Here is an 18,355-nt window from a genome sequence, read left to right on the forward strand (position 1 = left end):
ATGCCCTACGGTTGCTGTGCCTGGGGAAGCAACGGCCTCCAAGATACATGGTCCTGCATGAAATGTACTCGGGACGAATGAAATGCCATCTTCTCCAAAGGCAAAACAAGAGGAGCCAAACACGTGTGTGATTCATTGCACCGAGGGAGCCTGACTTAAACTTGGGTTTGGACGTGGCCGCTGGAACTTCCTGGTGTGACAGCGCTCCCCAAGAAAACTTTACACATTCTAGGTGGAGGTGCTGATTTCAGCGCATGAAGTCAAGCGATGTTTAGCAAGAGGCTTTGATGAGAGCGGGATCACTTCTGTCGGATCCTGAAGACATTACCTAACCATCTGCTTTCTAAATTCCTGGGAACTGCCCAGCTAAGGACTAATGGAGCCAACCAGACACATGCACACACCAAAAATGAGTTTTGCTAAACACCTGGGGCCAACACCTCAGCTGATGTAAATGGGCAGCAATAACACTAAGCTAATTTGTAGCAGCTGAAGATTTGGCCCAGGAATGCTATTATTTTTCTATTTAGAGTGGTGCTAGCAATTTGCAGGAGTTTGTTATTAGGAATGGGCCAAATATTTCAGAGGAAATTATGGAGTAATAACAACCACAGAACCTAAATTAGTTGTTTTTAAGTTATAAGAGCATAAAATAATAGCATCTGACACCACTAACCACTATTCTTTTTTGCACTCCTTAAAACTTCAGATGCACTTTGCCAAACCAATTGTTTCCAAATTCTGTCAAAAATATTGTCCTTGGGCAGAAAGCTTGGATGCTAAATTTCAACCCAGAATGATTTTTATGGCTGAGTGACAGAAACCTTGAAAAGGGGATTTATAATGAATACAACCTTAACTACTGTGGCGTGAACAGTGCTGCAATTCTCATTAGCTGAGCTTTTTTTCCCCTTTTTTCTCAGAATTTCAGAGGGTGGGGCTGGCCATAGGAAGTAGTCGACTTGTGTGTACGCTTCTGTCATGGCAGGAAAGGAACTCAGCAGCTTCATTTCCCCTTTCATCTCTGGACATCTGTCTGGGTTCAAAGACTGTTGTGGGGCTGAATCAATAGGATTTCGGTACGGGAGTTGGTTGGGTTTTTTTTTTTTCATGTCGTGGCCATGAGCGTGGGCAGGCGGCGTGACTGTGGCATACGAGCCGAGAGGTTTCGGCACCAGGAGTTGACTCCTGTCCTCCTCTTTAATGAGGTTTATTCACTGGGGGAACGGCGGAAAGGCTTTGAACCTGAAAAGAAGCCTTAGCAAATGAGGAGGCGGAAGGACCAGCAAGCGGAGGATGTGCCAGGTTCACGTCCTGCTCAGCTTTCCTGCTAAACTCCAGATTTCAGGTTGTGGGAAAAGGAAAGAGACTCCCTTTGTGTATGTTAAACACCAGGTGTGCAGGGTTGGGAAGTGGGAGTGGAGAGCTGGCTGGAGGATTTCCCCCCCGCCCCATGTCTTTGGACTTTTGTTTCCCATGAGTGGTGAGTGCGGTCACGGAGCTCTTGCAAGAGGCGGTGTGGGTGCGTCCTCCATTTTAAGGCATTTCCTCAGCATGGCACCAACATTCAAGGGGGGGGGGGGGGGAAGCCTTTAAAATCAGTTTGTTATAGAAACAGAAAGCTTTATGGCTGCACGTAGCCTGAAGCAGGATTGTGACCCTTCCTTGAAGTTTCCAATGTAAGTATTGCCTTAAGTGTCCAACATAAAACCTCTCAGGTTGGGACCTCAGCCATGGTAGCAAAAACCGTGTGGAAACCAAAAGCCCTAAAATAAGAAATTAGTTATATAGTCCACTGGGTCTCCCCAGCACGGTCTCCTGGGGTTGGAAGATGGCATATGCGGTGAGTAATGTCATAATCATCCCAGAGTAGAAAACAAACCCAAGTAAAAGGTCTTAGAAGTCTTTCATCTCTACTTTCCCAAGCCACAAATGGCGAAATCTTCACATGGCTTGCTTGGATTGCTTTTGAAAGATGAGAACTTCCGTCCTCCATGGGAGAGGCAGAATGGGACTGAAATTGCCCAGTTAATGAAGAAACCATTAATAATAACTGACTCTGCTAGAAGCTATTCTCATGGTACCTTCTCTTGGCACCTTTGGTATGTAAGGAGAAGATTTTGATGAACCTACAAGATCTCTCCTGTCTGAATTTAAAACCGTTCAAATTCATTCAAGGTGAGGAGAGGGCTCCCCCAAAACAAATGGCCGAGTTCACAGCTTCGCTGTGCGCGCACTTTGCAGCAGATGGCTTGAAATGTTTTATCTGGCTGCTGGCACGCTGCCTTTCAGGAACCATCTTTTTTTCTGAATTGCTTTTTTTTGTAAAAAGAAAATACCTTTCTGGTGATTATTTGGGGGGGGGGTTGACGACACACACCAAACCACAAAAACCTGAGGATCTTAACTGTTACCTGGATAGGGAGGAGGTGGATTGTGTTTGAAGTGAAGCCTCTGAGTCGAGCACGGTGAGGTGTCACCACCCAACCCTTGATACCCAAATCCTGTAGAAAGATCGAAGTAACAGGAGAGCGGGGCTGGACGTGTTTCACAGCCCGCCGTAGGTTGTGCATACTCTGCTGCCATCTGGCTAGCGTCGAGCCCTTCCACCCTACCTTGGCAGTACAACGAGGAAGCTTTCCTTGCCTCTGTTTTGTGGGTGGCTGGGCTATAACTGCACGAAGCGATATGCAAATGTTTGCGAATATTACCTCTCCGCCACAGAGAAGTGGGCTCCCATAACCCAGTACAACACTGATGTATTTGGTTCAGGAACTGTAATTTTTTTTTGAATTTTTCAGCTGGGAATAGTCATTTAACACATGGGTGCACCCCTTAGTTTTCAGCAATTTTCTGTCTTCAGGGCCTGACCTGCTATTTTGGGGGTTTAGGCACGTAATCTCTCTTCAGCTGTTAGTAAGGACAGCTTAAAGGAAAGCACCTGCCAGCGTAAAGATGTCAGGTACATGAGCTTTGTCTGGCCTCTTCTTTTTGGACCTCCTCTTCCATTCGCCCCGTGTTTGTGTAATCCAAAGCAAAAGCTGCACCAAGCCAATGCAGGGCAAGGGGAAGAGAATAAACAGTCATGTTTGTTTTCCATCCTCTTGCTATCAGATACAAAGAAGAACTTCAAAGCAATACATAACTAAGTTAGGTGATACACCAACAATAATTAAAACGCCCCTGCAGGAAGTCATGTCATTGAAAAAACAACTGCTTCAGAAAGCAATAACATTTTTCTGCCAAAGGCATGTGCAACTACTGTATCTGGGCTGTGACTCAAAAAAAAAAATTTTTTAAAAAAATTGGCACTTGTTTAATCCATCCTTCTTCAGGACAATTGAGCTTAATTCTGAGACTTGCCCCGCTGTAACCAGCACACACTAAAGCACAGACCAGCTATGATGGAGCAGCTTTGAGCCGTCTCTGAGCGGAGGGGGCTTACGCGAGGGAGGGGAAAAGGCAGTTGGAGGTGTGATCTCCGTGGGAGAGCCGTGCGTGGGCAGAGCGCAGCCTTTGCAACTCTCTCGCGCTCTGCGGTTTTATCGACTTTTGTGTCGCTCGCCTCCTGCGAGGTTCTGCCCTGTGCGAAGGAAACCAGGACACTGCGCTGCTCAAGTGCAGGAAAAAATTGGGGTCAGCAGAAGGGTGGTGTGACACCCCCACCCTATCTTTGCTCTCTGAGCACAGAGGAGAATAATGGTGAGGTGCCGTTACGGCACTGCTGAGTGTCTGCGTCGCAAATCTGCGACGTTTGGGTGGAAAACGTAGACCGTTGCCCATCGTGAAGCGCCCTGGTGGCGATGATTTGCGCAGAGGCAAAGGCATCCCGGTCCGCGCCAGCAGCGGTCACTTCAGCGTGGTACCAACTTGCTCGTGTCTTTATTACAAGCAAGACCCAGAGCCCCCTAAAGCCAGCCAAGAGCCCCTCCTTGGCTCTGTCTCGCAGTTCCGTGCATTTCGCATAGCTGGGAGAAATGGTCCTTTTGTAACGGTTGTGGGGTTTGTTACTATTGAAAACCATCTGCACCGCCGGCTTTATGGCCTGTGTAGCTGCCGTCCTCTGTAGATGCTCTCCTCGGTGCTTTCTTTTGGGTTGGGTTTTTTTTTTAATAGTCTGGATTGGAAAGAATAAATGTTGCTGAATGATTATTAAGCTGACTTTGGAAGATTTGGTTTTAAAGTCCAGTTACGCTCCTTTATTGAGAGAGTAGTCATTCTAAAGTGGCAGCAAATTGTTGAAGAGATCTACCTGTAGGAAAAAGAAAAAGCAGTTGCTGCTGTTTTCTAATTTACAACAGTAGCTTTAAAGCATAGATGTTTTAAAAAAAAAAAAAACCACAAACCCCAACCCCCCCAAAAAACCTGACTGCATGTCACTTTGAAGAGAGGAGGTATTCAGAGCTTGAGCAATAAGCCCCGACAATGAAGTTAAGTTGCAGACAAAACCCATGTTTTATCAATCAACTGCTACTTTTAAGTTTGACAGCTTTTGTAAGCAGGAAAATGTCAATTACATAAGATATTTGAACCTGTGGAAATAGCCCATGGAAACACAAAATGTCTGTTCACACATCAAAATGATCCAGACCCGAAGGAAGTTAAAAACCAGAATGCACTAAGGAATTATCTGACGGAAAAATGGAAACTTTGTTATGAATTTTCAAGAAATATTGGCTAATTAATTTCTTTGGTGAGTTTATAAGGTTATTTAGGATTGGAGAAAATGAGGTAACTTCCCTATTTTTCCTGATGTGTAACAGCTATGGAAACACTTTGAAATGAGCGTCCCATCATTATGAATTCAGTTGGTTATCCTTTTAATAACAATGAGCCTACTCGGGCATTTTATATGAATGTTACATCCCATCTCTTTCAGGTGCTGCTTGGGCACTTCACTGAGCACTTGTCAGCTGGCTCTTATTAAATTCCTATTAAGGAAGGAAGGAAGAGCTAACTACCCAGTAACCAAATTGAAAGGGGAAAAAATATAAAAAACCACGTAGGCTCGGACCTGGAAAAAGAGTTCTTACGGAGTAGAAAATGTTTGCTAAAATGGAACAAAAGCACTGAAATTTACTGCTACCATCTATTGCAGCGTGCAAAAAAAAAAAAATTGTCAGGAACCTGGTTTTACGAAGCGCAGTCGAATCCGTTTATGCAACGCTCGTTTTCCGCAGCAAGATGCGCTCTTTGGTAACGTGTTTTATTAGATGCAACTAATGTAGCTGGAAAAAAGCAGACACAAACTTCCAGGCTTATGAGCTCTTCTTCAGGCCTGCAGTAGTGTGTGATTTAATGTAACGCATTTTTGGAAAGCACGTTAAACCAAACTACTGGCATATCCTAGTGCCAAGTAAGACTGTCCACATGGAGATGTAATAACTAGTAGCAAGTTTGCTGTGAATTCAAATGCCACTTCATGTTGCCTTTTAATTTACAAGTTGAGATGAACAAATTGAGATGATTTTATATCTGCACGAATGCCCGCATAGAGTTGCGATGCTGTTTTGCTGGTCTCACGAAAATAAGCAATCTCCTGTATAAAACTCCGGGCATACAAATGCTAAATTAGTGCCCAAAATTATATAGTCAAAGGGACACCTTTCCAGCAGTGAGGAATACAGCTTGTTGCTTATTAACATATCTGGGAAACATTTCTTTTTTTCCGTGGAAAATTTAACATTGTCATTAAAGACTAAACATTTTAAAGCCTAACCTGGAATGTTTTCAGTGCGAGGCCGAAACGGGAAAGTTTTCAGCCAAAATCTTCTTCGTGTTGTAGAATTTTTTTTTTTATATTTTCTGTGAAAAGTTTCATTTAGCTAAACCAGACATTTTCTGTCTAAATTCAAAAATATTCAATAGCCTACTTAAGATTATTTAGTTTAGGAGGATAACAAGCAATACGGGCTGAGGACCCTCGTGCTGCGTGTGGCCCGAGTATCCCTGTTCCCCAGCAGCCAGCATTCCTGCCTTTTTTGCCTCAAATTTCCCTCCTGCCAAGCGAAGGGTATTGTACAGCCAAAATCTTCTGCGCACCCACCGCGGCCCGATGCCGCGCGAGTGACTGAACATAAAACAATTAAAATACCGTGGCGTTAACACCAAATACTATTTCTCAGTGGAATTAAGATATTCCTGGAGTAAAATCCTGACTGCTCAAAACATTATTGCTTTCTTGTCGAGCTGGCTGTTGCTTGGGATGCGCGCAGCGCCCGCTCCGGCACCAGGAGCTCAGGGTCGGTATGGTTTTGCGTAGGCGCTCTAAGTGGTGCGATGCAGAGAGGGTCAGAGCCGTGCCCACCTATTTCTTGGGCTGTTGGCGATGGCAAGGTCCCAAAGGGCACGGAAGAGAGCTCCGTAGCTGCTACAACCGCAGCAGCCGTGACCCAGAGGGGCTGTTGCAGCTGCCGGGGCTCAGGGGAGAGGAGCAGCACCCCAGGTGCGCCCCAGCACCCCGTGTCGGTCTGCCCGGGAGGGGTGGTCACAGGGCCATGCTCAGCCCCTGACAACTGAGAAGTGATTCAGAAATTATCCAGGGAGCCTTCGGGAGGGTTTATGCCACTGAAGCACCGCAGGAGCTCTTTCATTATCTCTCGACATAAAAATATCCCTTTGGCATCTTACCCTCGGTGACTGGGATGAAAGAGGCGCTGTGCCCGTTCGCTCTGTTCAAATGGTGCAGCTCTGCCGAGCGCCGTCTCCCTGGGGTAGCCCCAGGTGTGTTTTGGCGGGGAGGGAAGCACCTGGAGCTACGCGCTCGCCGGGGTGCTCTGTTGTGTGAGCAAAGGGTCCTGCCGTGGAGCAAAGCCCAAGAGCTCGGGGGATGACCTGCGTTAATGGGGTTTGCAGATTTAAACCTGTCAGATTGTGAAATATCCCCGGTAATTGCTCTTCGCAGAGGCGTTAACCAGCCCTCGCTATCATCGAGGTGAATGCGCTGCGAAGCTGTTGCTACCTAGAGGATAGCCTTTCTGTGATCACGGGGCGCTGGCTCGGCTAGACATCTTCACGTGCGTTCCCATCAAGCTGCCTGACATCATTGGACGTGATTACTGAGACCTGTTTAGTAAATAATAAAATTACATCAGATCTTTTCAGCACCAGGTTGTTAAGAGAGCTCTAGCGCAGATGTAACCTCTAGCACGAGTAGGAGAATTCATTAGGCATCAAGGTCTTGAAACTCATCAGGGTTAAACAGCAATTTACCTCACACCGTAACTGTTAGCAAGTGATTTAGTGACAAGGGATTGACAAGGTACATTTCCCTGGAGGGCACAATAAATAATTTTTTTCATCCCGAAGCATTTTTGCAGAAATGTTTATGTAGTTGAGCATTCAAAGTTAATTCATTTCCAGTAGTTTGACAGAGGGCTGCTTTTTAATGGCCGACAAAAATTTTCTGCAAGTTCATCTCTTTTTACAGTATTATTTGGTGAACGCTTCCCGCATGATCTAATGTCACAGTGGAAAACCAAATAAAAAAGTATTGGTAAGCAGGAACAAGTTCACTAGCCTGCTCGGCTGGCATTATAGATGAAGACAATGCTTTGACATTTTGGAAATAGCAGTTTTCCTTGATTTTGGAAGCCATCGCGGTCATATTGAGCAAACCACAAGCAGTGTGTCTCAAACCGTGCCATAGCTCTCCTTGAGCAGGCCATCAGTATGATCTTAGCTGACTTTCAGACCCACTGATTCTATTGCAAATGAAAAAAAAGACAACTTCACCTATTCTGGTTGTCACACGCTATCTTTCCATTACTGTTTAAAGATTTTCTTTATCACCTCTTAGAGGTTTTTTTTTTTTTTTGGTTTTGGGCTCGTTTCAGCAAGGGCTTGTTCAGATATGAGTGATAGCGAGAGGCCGCCATGAGGCAAGAGGCATGTTTCTCCAGACATCTTCCGAATGGCCCAAGGTAGGAGGATTTGGGTGCCGCCTTTGTCCAGGCAAAGAGCCCAGCTTGCCAAAAAACCATCAGGTTTTAGCGATCAAAATTTAGATTTACATCAGGCAATATGTCATCATAGATGAACTTACCTGTTTGGGGGTTTTCCATTAATACCAAACTGATTCATAAATGAAATATTTTACCTTAAGGGGTTTTGCTGTGATTTTTTTAAGAGTTAACAAAATGGAGATTTTCATGGAGAAAATTTTTGGGCCTTTGTCACTCCAAAACTTTTCCCACTGGAGCATTGCCAGCAAGCTCTAGCTATTAGTAGATGCTAAATGGCAGATTGAAGGGTATTTTAAATGCTCGCGGTAAGTTTTCAGTGCTTAATTAAACAGCACTTTACTGTGTGCCCATTAAATTCAAATAATGCCACTCCAACCACTGACCTAAGGCTTTTAAACGGCAAAGTGTTTGGCCTGCGGCTTGATTTGTGGGTATTAGCAGCTTTACTTGCCACTTTCACTTCCTGAGCTGTTTTGGACCTCAAAATCCAAGCCCTTTGGGTTTGCCTTTCCAGTTCAATTCTTCTACCTACGCATGCTCCAGACTAACGCGCTAACTCCTCTGCTGAAAGTGTCATGAATTCCTCCTGCAATTCTGTTACTTTTTGCAGTGATTGGGATTTATTATAGTTTCTGCCAAGGATGTAAGCTACGTTGATCTTTGGTAGGATGTTGGCACAGCAGCTTTTCCTATTCACAGCAAAGGATTTCAGCAATTAATTGCTCTGAATTATAATGGCAAGAAATTGGGAGATGGCGGGGCTCAGGAATGAGTCTCTTGCACACAGCTGGAGCTTCAACTGTGGCGACAGCCTTTCTGAAAATAGTTGCCTTAACCCAACGTGTGGGCTCCATGTTAGAGCAGCAGTCTCCCAGGGAAGGGCTAACGCAGTACATCCCTGTTGAACGGCTTGAACAAAACGCGAGCAAACTGTAATCTGATTTAACCAGCGCGGACGGAAGCTTCTCGTTCTCTGCTGAACTGAATCAATAATTTTCCTGTATTATATGAATGTCCTATTTCTTTATGGAGTTTTGGGTGCAAGCCCAGTCTTAGGGCTGGTGACTTTTGTGGTTTTCGTGGGCAAAGCGGTTTGTGTGCCGTTTCATACACACGCAGTAAGTTACCTATGTCCTAAAGGTATAGCCCTGTCCTGTTAGCGTGGACTCTGATGTTGCTGCCAGCTCAGGATCTCCACCTTTCCCTCCTTAGTAGTTGTTATCAGATGTTTGATATTGCCGTTCTAGCTCACTTTGTCCAGGTGGCCCAAGTGGAGATGTAGGAGCTATGCCGGAGGAAATGTATTTCGCAGGAGCTTTTGGTCTCCTGCAATAGCTGTTGTAGCGGGAATTTCCCTCTTTGAAATTCATAATCGACGACTCATTTCCATTGAAAGGTGCACTTTCAACGTCCAGCCCCTCCAACGTACTGAGATACCTAGATCAGTTTGTGGTTACCAAGCCCCTTTGAAAGCAGGATTTAGACTTTTTAAGCAGTGTGTTTCTGCAAATCACGCGTTGGTTCATGAAGTGATGATGCTTTCTTTGGCAGTCACGCCGATGGTCGTATTCAGAAAGCTTCAGCCGGTTGTTTTCCAATCCTTGCTAATATTTTGGGTCAACAGTCGTGTCTGTCAAGCCTATCCTATAGCACTTGCAAGCCTGAAATACTTTGTACAATGTTAATGAGGATAGGAGAGGACTTTTCCTGTCCTGGGAACAGACTTAGCATAATAGTTTTCTTGTGTCCACGCAAGATCTGTTCTGCCGCCGGGGCGGAAAGAAAAAGTGGCAGATGACTTCTCTCCAAATGAAAGCTCACGGTGAAAGAAGAAAGCAAGAAAAGCACCAAGGTAATTTAGAGACCGCAAGGGAGGCGTTCCTTCTTCCGCGAGGCCTGTCTAAATCCCTGCTGAAATACAGCGTATCATGTTTTAATCCCCAAAGGTTTCCTGTGCCATGTTATTTGTGTAGGCTGTTCTTTTCCCACCCACAAGAAGGAGGAAAGAAAACACAGGCTCCTGCTCTTACACAGTTTGATGACTTTTCCCAAGAGTTTGGAGATTTTGACTGGGACAAACTTCCCACTCAGTTAACACCCCCTTATCTGAAGGCCAAGTGCTTGAGTGGAGGGAGTGGGAGCTGGCGTGTGAACGCAAAGCACCGTACTGCCCAGAGCGGGTGCTCCAGCTCAGCTGTCGTCTTTGGATTATTTAATGGCTTGTTTCCCAAGTGGATTAAGCCGAACGCGATAAAGGTGCTATCAGTATCCGCCCACGCAGATATTGATAAGTACCTGTCCCACGATAGCCGGCCTAATTTGTTTTCCAAGTTAGACAAGCCCCGGAGTGAGGACTTTTGAAAGCCTCCGAGAGGTGTAGCGACATGCAAGCTGTTTGATTTTCAGCAGGATTCACGGTCCTCTGAAGAGCATCTCTAAAGATAGCCAAAGGGAGCGTTTGCAAAGACCCGTTCCAGTTCTGGACAGCTGTTCCAGTTGAGCACTCTGTGCCTCGTTTCTTGCCCAAGAAGATGTTTCTGGCTTATGAATGTCCAGGGAATTCACACCGAACCCCATGCCTTCACATCAGCACCCGAGACTGTTTCCTAGTGCTGTGGTGGCTTGCCAGCCAAGAATCAGTAACTAATAATGAATAGCCAAAGTGAGCGGTTCATTAGCATCCCATAAGGTGTAATACATAAAATATCTGACAAACACTTATGAATAAAATAGGATTTATTTTCTTACTTTCCTAAGGCTTATTAAAAAAAAAAGGAACTGAAATGAAATGTCCAAAATTCTTGGGTTTACTCCATTTGCTTTTTTTCCTAAATATTAGAACCGTATAGAAACATTTTGGCTGACATTTTGAAAATTAATTCTCTTCATTGAGATGGGGAAAAATCACCTGTTTTTAAAGCAAACGGTTTCCTCTTCTTTAATTGCTTGTTCTTAAAAAGTACATTTGCACAAATTTATATTTTGAGAAATAATTGATAAAAAAGGGCAGAATTTGCCTGTTTTTAACAGGGCTGGTTATTTTTTTAATAGAGAATTCATACTATGTGTCTAGGAAATGATGCATTTAGGTTTATTTTCACTCTAAAGATATACATTTGATTTCTTATTACAGATCCGTTCATAACAACGTAGTTGCAATAAGTTTGTAGTTACGAAGAGTTGCAACCAGTCCATATAATTGGAAATTAAACTTCTACGACTGAATTACTTATTATATTTGCTCTTCAGGGGCATCATGTTGGAAACCTAGGACATAATTCCAATGCAACCAGGCTGTCATTTCACTGTGCAGGAGGAGTTAGTGGCCCTGACAATTTTTCTGTACAGCACCTGGCGCGATGTGGCGACCACTTTCTGTGGTTGCACCGTCATGCGGTGCCTCTGTGATCTTAATAGAACTGGGGTTGTTGTCTTTACAGTATTTAATGTTAATTTTCTCCTTGCACGTATCTTGCAGCTCAGCTGCAGGTGGGCATAACTGGCAGGATCGGACAAAGGCCAAACAGGGTTGCAGGTCACACGCCAAAGGCAGCTGATTTTGAGACGTACATGTGGCCATAAATTAGAAGAGGGAGGAAAACAGTCTCCAGAGAAACACCAAGCATAGATTGTTTACCATCTCTGGAGCAATATGGCAATGTAGCACCATAAATACCTGGAGCTGGCTGCATGCAGCAGGATTGGGCCCACGGAAAGGCAGAGAAAGAGCTTTGTGGCTTACTCTTGGAGCTCTTCATCCGCTGTGCCGCATCTTCAGCAATTGGTCTATGACAAAACCTGGTGTAATATAGCGGGGCTTGATAGTGGTTATTTTTATGAAGCAAAAATTGTGTCATAAACAGGTTTTGGTTGTTGCTGGTTATAGCCAGACTTGAGCATTTGCTCAGCAATTGGCTTCGCTGCCTCTCGGCTCTTTTTATATGGCACCGCTGAGGTTCAGCGCTCGTGTGGGTTATACCAGGTCAGCTTTTCATTTCTTTCTTTTTCTTTCTTTCTCTCTCCCCCTCTCTCAATTTTTTTTAATCGAAAAGATTTTTATTGGTGCTCTGGAAAAACAAGCACCAACACGCTGCCATGAGTTCTGTAACTGAACCAATAAAAAATGAAATTCACTGATGGATTCTTTAATAGCAGCGAGCGAGCCCAGTTTCTAAATGGATTTTATATTGCGCCATTGTGTATAAACAACGTGCAACGCGATAGCCCTGTGCTGAGGGCTCTGTGCCGAGGGGAGCACCCCGAGGACGGGGGAGACCTTCCAGGCCTCTTGTTCCTCGTCTGAAGGGGTTCAGGTGTGCTTTTGGGTTAACTGAGGGAGGGAAGCTGCTGAGCTCAGGTGCCCAAAGCCAGCTTCAAAGCTTACTGTACACAATCTGTCCCGTTTGGTGTCACCTTCAGCGGTTGCTTTTTGTGCACATCGCTTGCGTCTGCTCAAGGTATTGCTTTCAGATCCTCAGCAATTTTCATAAAAGCTGTTTTGAACGCTTCCATTTAATGAAGCAGTCCCAGAAAAAACATTCAGAGAAAGGTTTTCAAAGCCATTTAGGAACCTCTAGGCTGACGAAGGTGCCAGCTTGGACTCTTGAAAGCATCGTAGCATTTTACATTCCCCATCATTTCTTTCTGAGGCCAGTCCTGGAGCCCGAGGAGGACAAGGGATGGCTCAGGCTGACTTCAGGGCGAGAATCGGTTGGGACTTCTGCAAAACCACACCATCGCTTTGCGCTAGGTCCTGGCCTTGGCCAGAGGGTGCCTCCAGGGCGCAGGCATGCCGGAGCCCCCCTGCATCGGAAAAGGCAGGTCTGCATTCTACCAGGCACCAGGACGCAGAGCGCGACACTAAGTTCCTGGACATGTGTTGTCTGGCTCCAAAACAGAGAGATTTTTGTAGCCTTTGAAAGCCAGTGTAAGATCTTGCTCCACAAAGTGCAGTGGGAGCTGCAGAAAGCACTGGCCGGCTGCTGGCAGGGCTGGTTTATAGGAAAATAATGGAGGATAAACGCGACTGTAAGTCCATCTGTCATTTCTGTGGTCCGAGGCTTGGCAACGTTGCCTCGGAGAGCGTGGCTTCGGGACTTAGGTCCGTTCCCTCTTTTGGTTTTTCATCCCTCCGTGTTGCATGCTGAAAGGTGTGAGCAGGGAGCGAGGAAGAGCTCAGAGCAGCGCTGCCCATCCGCCCCAGCTCACCTGGGGCGCAGGTAGGAAGCTGCGGAGCAGTGGGCAAATGGCAGCGTGCTGAAGACGGCACATTGTCCCAGCTAAACTGTGTCAGATGGGGAAAAGGGCCCTGAGAGGGTAGAGGTGCTCGTCTGTCATGGAGCACACCGGCTGCCAGGAAGGGGAGATGTTGGGGCCACGCTGCTGACTTGATCATGCAGCGCTTATCTGCCCGAAGTTCGGGCCATTATCTACACCGTGTTTTGCTCAGGCTTGGTCCAAAAAAAATACATAGAACAGCTGTGGGGCTGTGAAAATTATTTTCATCTGTTTGGCTTTTAAAAATGAATTTACATCAATCTTTCCATGGTTCCCTCCCACCCACGCCCTCCCCTCTCATTTCAGCTATTCTTTCAGAGAGGCGAAGGAGGAGAGCTGGTCCAGGGGAACGTCCCCATCCCGCTCTTTTCCTGTGTCCCGTGTCACACCCAGAAAACGCAGTGCGCTTTACCCAAGTTGCTGAGGTGGGAGCTGCGCGCGGGCTCTAACAGAGTGGTAACTCCTTTCTGGGGGAACGTCGTAGCTTTTTTTAGTCCTTTTGTATTTTCCCACGTGCAGAGAGGAAAGCCGTGAACACGTTGAAGACCTCTTGCTGATGCTACAGGCAAGACGGGACCAGGGAAGGCAGTGCTGTGGCGTCCGCTGTCGTCTCCTTCATCAGCAAGGAGATCCAAAGCAGAGCGTGCAGTGCCCAGAGGAGTTGCTGCAACCTCCCCGACTCCTTTGATTAGTTGTTCGTCAGGTCTGTTCGGCGAGGGATCTTTTGGGGTTCTGTTCTGTCCTGATGGGGTGATGGTCGAGCCGTTGCGTGTGACGGTCCTTCCTTTGAGTCACTGTACAGCCCTGGGGCTGCTCAGTATCTTTTTAAAAGCATAGTCCCTGTGGCTTTGGATTATTTCATAGCATTTATCTGTCCTTATTTTTTTTAACAGCATATTTTTTCTCTGTGCCCTTAAATCAGTGAGAGGAGAGCTATTCTACCAGACTCCCGTAAAAGACGGCTGTGTGTGCATGTGTGTTTGCATGTGTGTCCTGCACATAAATAATCATAGCCTGGAGAAGCACTGCTGGCTTCGGGCGAAGCCACGGTTTTGCTCATGGCATTACTGAAATTCATCTCCTGTGGACTGTAATTCCTAGAATCCTTGGGAGGGAAGAGAAAAATCGTATCAGGTGTTTTGGTTTTTTTTTTTTCTTTTTTTCCTTGTTAGAAGACCATTTAATCTTTGTTGCAGGGTGAGAAGGTGAAGCACCAGACCTCAAAGTAGGCTGCAATAGGATCTTGGCAAACTTCCCACGTTATAAACTCTGTCCATAGGCAACACTCGTTTTGTGTCAAGTTTGCTTAGCTAAAAATGACTGGGCCCAAGTTTCAAAAGTGGATATCTGGCAACAACTAGCACTATGTTATTTTTGTCTTAGCAAGGAAAAAAAAAAATCACATTGTGAACGACAAGGGAAAACATGTTGGGGTAGCTCCTTCTGGGTAAATCGATGCGACTTCATTTCTGTGATACCGACCTCCCTTGTAAAGCGTTTTTATATCCCAAGATGAAATGTGTAAGATAACAGCCTGGTAGTACTATCGCAAGGCAGTAATAGTAGCGTGCTCGTATTCTTTATGCCGTGCTCATCGCCCCGCTCTCTAGGATCGGTTGAAGTCCATGGAGTTGTGCCAATTTTCCTTGGCTTATCTGTCTTCCTATCTTGTTTCTCAATTAGAGGAAGTAAATGATCCTTTTGTTTTCGTCTCCCCTTTCTTTGGGAAATGTTAAAGACGGGTTCGAATTGCGGTGGAGCTGCATCGCTGGGGAACCAGATGGCTGATGAGAGGGACCTGGAGGTAATTCAGGGGCTCGGAGCCGACGGCTGGCTGGCTGCGTGACGGGGTTCATGAAATCTGGATTTCTTGCCTGCCCGCTTCACTGCAGGGCTCCAGCTTTGCGGGCTCGCCGTGAGCCGGAGCGCTGGAAGTGCAGGAATCAGGTTCGCCTTTCCTTTGCCCTCCCTGCAATAGCACCTGTCTATGATATTTGGCAAGCTCTGAGAATCGTGTTCTACTATTCATTATATGTTATCTCTAGTCTGCCTTCGCAAGTATTTTTAGTTATTTATTAAAATAATAAATGAATAAGAGGAATAAGTGAGTAGGTGCTGGCCCTTACCACACATCACCCTCAGGTTATGCCATCTTCTAAAGCATTCGGTGTAAGCCGCTGTCGGAGAACCTTTCAGCAGTCTTTCCCGTAGCGGTAGCTGAGTTAGGTGAGGTAATTGAGAAGCAGAATAAATTAGCTCCAAGTTTCCATGGCCAGATTGCTCCCAGTACCAGAACTAGGCTGTCTGAAAGGAACTGGTGTGCCCTGTCACTGCGTACGCTCGCGTTGCTGAACAGGGCGCTTGCAGTTGTGGTTTCTCTTTATTCCTAATAATGAATGACGTTCTCGGCATGCCAGCGTATCTTGGTGAATGCCAGGAGCTTTCCCAGTGCCTTGAGTGGGCGTTTACTCTCAATCCACTGAAAAGGATATGAAGGCCAAGACTTTCCATGACTGGAGATGTGGGTTACTTTAATTTTAAGGCACCAAAAAATCCAGATCTTTTAAAGGAAGCACGACCTGGGGGGAGGGAGGGCAGTCATTCAAGTCTTGTTTAAACCTCATCCTGCTGTAGGGTCTCAGATCTGGCATTCAAAATCATTAGCACTCTTTAAATTTGGCCTAAAAATCCCTATGAAAAGTTACAGCACGTGCTGAGTAACTACTTTTCACAATGTAATAACTTGGCCCTTTCAAAGAGTAGGTTTTAGAAGCACATATTACCAACTAAAGGCTTGCCAAATTTCTTTTTTCCTTTCCAAACTCCAAGTAATGATTCATGGAGACTCATCAATTTTGTTTCTAATAAGGTGCCGCTCTCCCGTTCATGAAACAGAGGGGGAAACGGAACGACGTTTTGAAGAAAGATGTTTTGTCTAGGAGTTGAGGCATCCAAAGCAATTCACGAAAAGCATTTTGAGATTTAAAAAAACCCCACGTGGTGTTATGTTAAAAATTATATTTTAATGTGAATTTAGTATTTGCAGAAGTTTCAGGATGATTGCACTGAGGTCTAACGTGCTCTGTTTGCAAGGAAATCAGTCAACTAGCTAGTTGCGCACACACGTGTACCGCATGTGCGTACACGTGTACGCATCACGCTCATCCGATCAGCGCTACCGGTGGGCTGGGCCCACTGATGTGAATCAGTGAATTCTCAAGCGGTGAGTTCGTTCATGATTTGCTCATTAGTAAAGAGTTATTAGTAAAATCACTGCAGCTTCTGATAGGCCAAGGATATGGCCCCCCCGGATGAGGCTGGTGGCATCGGGCCCCTGTTACTGATTCCAAGCGGCGCTCGCCTTGCGGGACGTTTCTTGGAGCAATCAAGTGCTGGAGCGTTACGTCTGTGTGGATCAGATCTCTCTGTTCACCTTGGCTGGGGCTTGTGCTCAAAAAAAAAAAAAGAGTCCAGGAATACCAGGAGCACAACACCCAAGGAGGTTAAATACGAGCGAGTTCAAAAATCCCTTTAGTTCCCACGTGAACCAGCCGCGGCCGCTGCAAGTACGCCTTTTCCGATCGCTCTAAGAGCGATTACTTGAGAGAAGAGTTCAGCTCGTCATCCTCCTTGTTCCTTTCAAGGCTCTGTTAACTAAACCTGACCCAGACCCATGCAGCTTGCTCCTCTCTTCTCCGGAGTCTGAAAAAGGCCAAGTCTACCTTGCTAGCGATCTTTTTTTTTTTTTTTTTTTTCCCCCTAAGTCTGTGACCAGCCGGGCAGTTTACTTCAGAGTATGATCAGATTCCAAGCCACAGTGTGAAAATGTCAAAGGTCCCTGGAAAATATGTAATTACATTTCAGATTTGGAGGAAACAATTAATGAAATGGAATTTCTTGGCCCTTCACTCTGTCGGATGATATGTAGTAGCTTGCCTGTGAGCCGAAGCCTGAGTACACTTATGGCACAGAAGAGTTTTTATCATTTTAAAACTTAATTATATAGGCTGTAATTAAGCTATATACAAAATGTCTGGTTCTTTGAAGTATATTAATTTTGGGGAAGTTCTCAAGCACCCAGTAGCTGCAGAACAATCATGAAAGAAGACAAGGCTTGAATAATGATGACAGTTGCAAGCCACAAATAATAGGAACAACCTTTCCAAAACAAAGGGTTTCACATTTTCCAAAAGTACGAGCATTATTATTTGTGTGTATTTGCAATTTGTACATGCCTTGGAGGGACTAACCTCAACTATAGTGCTTGAAATAATTGTGGGATGACATAAATGGGCACTTTTCTATTGAGGCAATCGCTTTTCTCGCAGCATGCCAGTTTTTGTTTACTATTCAGCACACCAAAAAGAAAAATCTCTAAGTCTAAAACCAGGACACGGTATAGGGCATAAATTAATCTGTTTCAAGAAAAAAAAAAAAAAAGAGAGAGGGAGGGCGGGCGGGCTTAAGTGGATGTTTCATGCACGTATTTCTATATGCCTTGCACTGATTGAATGGTTCAGCGGGGGGGGCTGCCTGTTGCTGGTTTTCTGTACAGTACTTAGCAAGAGCGATGTTCCTGCAAGTGATAGAAATATATCCAATGAATTTAGCATTGGAAACAAAAATACATTCTCATTTGTCTCAGCCTTTACTATGTGGTCTCTATTTTAATAATAGGTCCCCCAAAACGTTAACTTTCAGGCTCAGGTCTGCACGCAGTTGGAGATGAAGGACTTTATTTCTTTATTTCAAAGGCTTCTGTAAGCTTTAAACAAAATTTTCCCTGGAAACTTTAACTATTTCTTGTTCCCTCAGCTTATCGCTGTTGTGCATCTGGTGGGCCACCGTGCATGGCCTGGAGTCAGGGTCTCAGGATCTTCAGTTTTCTCTGTCGCCTGCTGCACGCGGGTGCCAGCACCGATCCGAGCGCGTCTTCCTTTCTCCAGGCTGGTTGGAATTAAAGCCCCTACCAGTAAGCGGGGGGCCGAGGGGAAAGCCCTGCCTCTCTGCACGAGGGAGCCGCGCTGCGGGCGGACCTTCAACTCGCAAATAGCTGTGTTGGTTGGGACGCAGCTTCTCGCTCCGGCTGCTCGTTCCCGCTCACCGCTGGAGGT

The sequence above is a fragment of the Grus americana genome, chromosome 3 (genome assembly GCF_028858705.1).
Source record: "Grus americana isolate bGruAme1 chromosome 3, bGruAme1.mat, whole genome shotgun sequence".
Lineage (NCBI taxonomy): Eukaryota > Metazoa > Chordata > Aves > Gruiformes > Gruidae > Grus > Grus americana.